This window comes from Acipenser ruthenus, chromosome 13 (genome assembly GCF_902713425.1).
Source record: "Acipenser ruthenus chromosome 13, fAciRut3.2 maternal haplotype, whole genome shotgun sequence".
NCBI lineage: Eukaryota > Metazoa > Chordata > Actinopteri > Acipenseriformes > Acipenseridae > Acipenser > Acipenser ruthenus.
The window spans coordinates 25,160,598-25,168,060 of record NC_081201.1 but is presented as its reverse complement, the minus strand read 5'-3'; positions in this window follow the sequence as shown (position 1 = coordinate 25,168,060).

Here is a 7,463-nt window from a genome sequence, read left to right as displayed (position 1 = left end):
TGGCCTAAACTATTAAATGTAAAATATATATTCTTATTATAGTTCTTTTTGAATGTGTCAATTTCCTACTTACTTTGAGACATGTTGTAAAATTAGTGTAAATCATTGCAAATCAGCATAAATCAATGTAAATCATTGCAAAACACTGCAAATCACTGCAAATCACTGTAAATCAATGCAAATCAGTGCAAATCACTGTAAACCAGTGTAAATCAGTGTAAATAATTTGAAATAACTGTTTATTGCAAACTACACATTTTATTAAATCCTACATTATGCACAAATATTGTTTAAAGGGTACTATTTTGTTAGATAATACACTCGATCATACAGTGATATTTATTTTATTTATGTATATAGTTGAACTATGGTAATATATCATAGACATGTGTAAAGAACATATTCCAGAAAGGATATTATATATTACACGGCCAAAAAATACATACTAACTCTATCTGAATGTATTTTTTTATAAAATCAGTACATTTATTTACATATATTTCCTTTTAGACAAAATCTGTTACAATATTTCAATTAGAGCAAAAGCTCAGTAAGTATGGCCAACTTACAACTGGAGAGTAACTCATGATATTTTCAAAGGAGACATTTATTATTCAGATCAGGAAAGAAAAGACAGGGTTTTCACATTAAGAATGAATAAAGAAAGTGTGGCCGATAGGAGGTTCGATATGCAGAAACATGATATGTTTTGAAGTGGGTGAATAGAGATCATATTTTTGGCGTATCATATTTTGATGAAAGTTACAATAAGTGCCTCCAACAATGCAATTACATAATCAAATCAACAGACTCGTGAGGGAATAGGCGCAATAACGCTGACGAGTAACATGCTGAGAGACTAAATGAAACAGAGAAAATAAGCTAAAGTTTGTAACATTTCAAAAGAATTTGATACTGACACCAAAAGTGTACATTCACTACCCCCTAAAATATCTTAGATTTTAGAAAGTCTGTTCATGATGAAAGGATTTAATATAATAAAACTTATTATATAATGAAACTTTATTTTTTGGGAAGAGACTTGTCGGTGAGTATTGCAGCAAGGGCTAAATGACGGTTATAGCAAAGCTATCAAATGAGAAAAATCTCATAAATTCAATCTTCTTCCCATAGTGGCTGAAATGCAATTATGTCACATCCCTTAAATAAACTCTTCATTCCTTCAAGTTGAAATTGCTTAAAGTAAGAGTAAGTAGCTTAAAATATAATTGGAATAGCTATGTTACGTCTCCATTACTGTGTTACAGTCGCTGGGATCCACCTGGCTTTGAATTTGCTTTGTGTTTATCCTCAGAATCCTAAGTGCTGGGAATGAACTGTATTCCTCATTGTATTCAAATCATGAAACCAATCAGATTTAAATAAAAATGATAAGAACTCAGTTTTGAAGCAACAGAACCCAGAAACACTGTGAGTTATTGTAAAAGAAAAAAAGCAATTAAAATGATATAAGGTGACCTACACTTTAAGGTTTTGAAAAACAGTTTGAATTGATTGAAAAGCCAGTTCCATCTTTGCCTCCATCTTTGCATCCTGTCTTGTTTTGAATCACTAACGACTGGCTGTAGGTGTGTGTTATATAAAAACATATTGTATTCTGACTGGTTGCCATGGAGCTTGAACCTCTGATTGGCTGAACTACTCTTAAAGAGTAAGTAGCGGGATCCGAAAAATATAGCGTTGTTCGTCCCTACGTGTTGCTACAACTGTTTAAATAACATACTTATAATTTTTTGAGATCTGTCCTCTAAATCACTGCAGGAAGAGCAGTAAAAAAAAACATAACAAGTCCTCTGGCTTTTCTGTTCCGTACCACATCATGGATCGTTACTGCTGTGTCACCTGTTTGACAATGTGGGCATTATTTTTTTTTTTATTATTTGTTTATTTAGCAGACGCCTTTATCCAAGGCGACTTACAGAAACTAGGGTGTGTGAACTATGCATCAGCTGCAGAGTCACTTACAACTACGTCTTACCCAAAAGACGGAGCACAAGGAGGTTAAATGACTTGCTCAGGGTCACACAATGAATCAGTGGCTGAGGTGGGATTTGAACCAGGGACCTCCTGGTTACAAGCCCTTTTCTTTAACCACTGGACCACACAGCCTCCTATGTAATTAATCCATACACTATCAGTGCACATGAGCGGGCATTTTGAAAAGAGCTTGAAACAGACTAAAGTTGCAAGTGTAAAAAGTTGTCAGGATGTTAACAATGAAAAGAAAAATTACAGGTATGTTATTTAAACAGTTGTAGTAACACATGGGGACGTGTAACGCTATATTTTTCTACTTTATACATTTGCACTTTAATTTTGCAGTTTTTTCATGGTTTTCCCAATGGTTAAACTATTCATTTACCATAGTTTGTCATGGTTTGCCATATTTTTAAATACCATACATCTCTGGATTTACCATATTCACTATGCTTAATTACACTTTTCTGTGCTTTTATAATGGTAACTATTGAAATCCAATATGAAGAGCATGGTTAAAAATAATTTGGTTTTCCACTAACTCTGTTACTATGGTTGTGCCAATGTTGTGTAAATAATATTGTTACCAGCAGGGCTGTCTGTTTAATTGACAGCTGATAGCGGGTGCTCACAGGGATTCTGTTTCTGAAGCTTTCTTCTTCATTGTACAACTTAAGATCCAGTAATTTTATTAAACTGGTTGTTCTCAGGGTACCAACAGTCACTCATTTTAGTTTGTAGCAGCCAATGACTGGAATGAGCTTCAACAAAAGTTAAAAATAGAACGATTCATATCTGAGGTTGCTTTTAGCCGTAGGGTCGACTCATTGCCAATTGACATCTGTTTCTGCTAAGCTGCTGCTGAGTTTTATGTTTTATGTTTTATAATTGATTATGTGTTTTTTTTTTTACTCCTTATTTATTGTGTTTCATGTTGTTTGCTGTGGGGGTGACAGCCTCTTGGCCTAAACACTTTGCAGTCATGTCAAATCAAGCCGTACTGGGCCAGGATTCTAATTTTTTGTCCCACTCCTGTTTGTATGCAAGATTTCTCTGCATTTTTCTTATTAGCATTTCCCTAGTATATGCAGGCATATGTTTTTGCAAAGTGGGTACAGCTTGTATTATCAGACGTAGCCTAATACCATAGATGAAGCCATGAAGTAAATATAAACTAGAGTGACATTCTTTTGTGAAAAGGAATTAAGAAGCACTTCAGCTGTTATCTAGAACATTAGGCAACTAATGCCCAGTTTTATAACAGCAGTTATATTTAGATATCGGCAAAAACAAAAACTCATGATTTACGTGGTAAAGGAAATGTCAGATATCATTAGGAATATCTTACCAGGTCAATGGTCAGGTGCTGGGAGCCATAAGGAAATGTGATACTGCACTGCTGATGTCAAACAGCTCTCATCCTGCCATTTCACATGCAGAGGCAAACACACACAGCAGTGCAGTGACGTGTGTCTTTGATAAATAAAGATCCTTTATCAATTGAACTGTGGTCTCCTAAAGTCAAATCATTTCAGACCACTACATGGCATACATCTAGAAATGTTTCCTGTAACATTTCCATTTTACGATCTGGTAGAAACAATCCATAATGCATCTTTAAATGTGTTTGGATGTTACCAAGAGTATTAGACAGTAAGAATTATGAATGATAACATTGTTTTTACTATGTGTTATTGGGTGTTCCAAAGAGTGTTTGTTTTTCAGATGTCAGTGACCAGCACGTGACGTCACTGTAACAGCTTTGCCAAGCTTCGTATTCAGAGCTTCGGCACATCATCCTCTGTGTGTGTTTGTCTTCCATCGCTCATGGATTCTTTTTGCGTTACCCACACAGAACCAGCGTGTATCCTGTTTATAAATTAGTTTATAACGTTGCATGACACTTTCTACTAATAATATGTCAGGAAGAGCTATTGTATTAAACTGTAGTTCCTTGTTAAAAATCAGCATAACACATTTATTGATGTTAGATGATACACCTGCAGGTGAGCTGGTGTCACCATTTATTTTATAGAAAACTTGACTTTTTTACAGCAATAAACATTTGTTTGTTACTCTGTAGTTCTACTTAAATAAATGATGTGGTTACTAGAGTTGTATCTTGGATGTAGCACTAGCCACTCCAACCACTCCAGCATGAAAAGGGCTAAACATCAACAGACCTCAATTGCATCTCACTTATAGTTATATGTAATTGATGCACCCCTCCAAAGACAAGGGGTGTTATAATGTAGAAGAGTAAATAACACTTTAGGGAACTATATGGTTGTAAATGATTGTATATGACCTACTGTAGCCTAAATTGTGTTCAGTGATGCATTCCCTAAGTGATATGGCTTACATTAGATAGAGTCAGAACTGTAATATGACACTTCACAACGTTAAGTTGTGGTAATGGAGCGTTGTGAATTTCTCAGGTTTTTATTTTAGTGTACTTGATTTTACTCTGTGGCAAATTTCTCTCCATCTTCCATCTAGAATTTGAAATCTAGAAGTCATTGTTGTTTCTGTTTTGGAAATTAATTTGTTAGGAAAAACTGACATCACAGTCTTAGTGGTAAATATAATTCCACCATGTGTATTATTATTATTATTATTATTATTATTAATAATATATATATATATATATATATATATATATATATATATATATATATATATATATATATATATATATATATATATATATATATATATATTACTTCTCAAATGTCATTTTATAATCCAGTTCTCAATGTTCTCTCAGTGTTATTGTTTGGTTCACTGAAATAGCAGGCAATGCCACTGCTTAATGAGCAAATTGTATCTGCTTCAGAAATGTGTGTTAAGTAAAAGCTTATTTAACCTGTTCATCTCTAAAGTCTTTTCAAACAGACAAAATAATGGATGTCAAATAATTGACAAACTCTTAACAACTGCTGTTCTCTTGTGAAGTCACCTGTCTTTTGCATCATATGATTCCTACAACTTCCTCTTTAGGATAAAAGCAAAATATGAAAGTGCACCTGCGACAGGAAAAAAAAAAATACGCTATGTAAATACAAGAAAGATGTTTCTGAAACACGAATTAAAGAAAGCAAGCCAGAAATAAGCAGGACCCTGGTTAAAAATGTATTCCATAAAGAAAGAAAGAAACTAAAAGCAGAGTGAATTATATTTTATTATACAACAATGGAATTGACTGCCCCGTTTCTGTAGGAAAGTCTATCCTACGACTCAGGAGCGAGCCTGTTTTGTTTTCCTCTTACACTTAGCCAATCCTAGTTAGTTTATCACTTAATTATATGCCAATGGTCTGGCTATATGTAACCTGAGTATCTACCTGAGACCTCAGCATGGGAAACTGAAAGGAATATCAGATTATTACAGCACAGGTGTAAACCATGAGTCATTTTGTAAAGACCAGGCCATTTTAAACAATGTGTGTTTCTGTAGACAGCAATGAGAATAAGACAAAAAAAATGTTTTACATATATTTCTACACTCCCTCAAACTGGGACCTAGGAGTCCTGTGAGGCTCCAATATGATTTCCGATGGCATATGGACTGGTTCCAAGTCTAAGCTCAGGTGCAAAAAAGAGATGTGAAATATAGTGTTCTGGAAACAGGTTGTGAAAGGTTGAGTCTGTCTGCTTCGCAAATAGAGCAACTCCTTATAGAGTCGCATCACATCGGGCAGCGTTTGTGAACAATCTTGGCTCCAGTCTCATAATTTTGAAGCAGGAAAGCTTGGTGCAAAACATTAACTCAAAATATGAACCCATCAATGTTATTCTGGTACTTTATTGTTGTATAACACTGCACAACACTAATCTATTCAATTTCAGAAAGAGAAAGTCTGACATTAGACAGCAGTGGGAAGTATTGTTGTTTTTCTTGGAATGAGGCAGACCTTTACACACAAATACAGAATTACACTGAACCCAGAGCAGACCACAGCATTACCAGCAATGAAAACACAATGGATTTGGAACAAATATTGCACAGTGGTCCTGATACGCGAGCAGACTGTTACTGATACAATACTAAAGCACTGCAATGGTTAATTCCCATTGTTATACCATTAGTGTGCTAAAATATCATTCCAGTGGCAGCCTCATATCATTGTAGGGAGGCTGTGTGGTCCAGTGGTTAAAGAAACAGGCTTGTAACCAGGAAGTCCCTGGTTCAAATCCCATCTCAGCCACTGACTCATTGTGTGACCCTGAGCAAGTCACTTAACCTCCTTGTGCTCTGTCTTTCGAATGAGACGTAATTGTAAGTGACTCTGCAGCTGATGCATAGTTCACACATTCTAGTCTCTGTAAGTCGCCTTGGATAAAGGCGTCAGCTAAATAAACAAATAATTGTAACAAGCTGCCCTTGTGGTTCTAATACCTTTAAGTACAGAACGACAGCATTGTAATTGAAATGTCACTGCATTACCATTGAAGATCATTTGATCAAGGCCTACAAAAGATCACAGTTTTTGCCCTGGTGTGTGACAGCTTTGCCATTCCTCGCAGCTTTTCTGAAACCGAAGTGCTGTTAATAAAAATGAGTGGAAGAAATGCTGCCATTAAGACGCATGGAGAACAAGGCCTTTCTATTTCTCTCATTAAACCCAGGCTCATTCCATCATTGACATTTGGCTTCTTTATTATCTAGAACAAGCCATTAACACTAATGCGTTGTAAAACAATGAAGATCCCCAACAGTTTACCTTCTTTTACTCGTGCAATCACACGCACCTCATCAATAACCATTTGGAGTAATGCTTTCGGCTGCATTCAGGACAGGTTGTGTTTCAGGAGGGAGCGTGAATGAATGAAGGGTTAGTGGACGTCTTTCGTGTCGAAGGCTGGGGATTGCTTCATCCTTAATCCACTGTGGCCATAATTCATTCCACCCTGTATGGGCCAGCAAATGATCAATAGGCTTTCGAGGCTACATGGGGTAACATAGTCCTAGATACGCTCTATATATATATATATAAAATAATATCTAAGTAGCATTAAAATACGCAGAATAATAATAATGCTTGGTTATAAAGTAGTTCCTTGCTAGTTATATACTGTTACAATTGCTTTACTTCGTGACCCCACCACCCAAGAGAATGGCTTGCAGTGATATGGGCATCAGTTTAATATGAAGTCAGTCCTGCTTAATATCACTCCTGCTAATGTCCCCCTCCGATGATCATCACATTGCAATTTACTGGGCAGAGTGTAATGGCAGTCAATAGGGAATTGCTACTGATATGGTTGTATCAATCATTCTTATTTTGCCAGTTTATTGGTGAACTCATGATGACATCAACTGTTTTTTCTTTCAGTCCCTTACAACTTGTGATATTAAAAGGGTTTGATTGAAGAATATGTTTGTTATATTATGTTTTAATGTCCAACAAGGTACAATAAATGCATACACAATTAAATAATTTTAACCACAAACCACATCCCCTT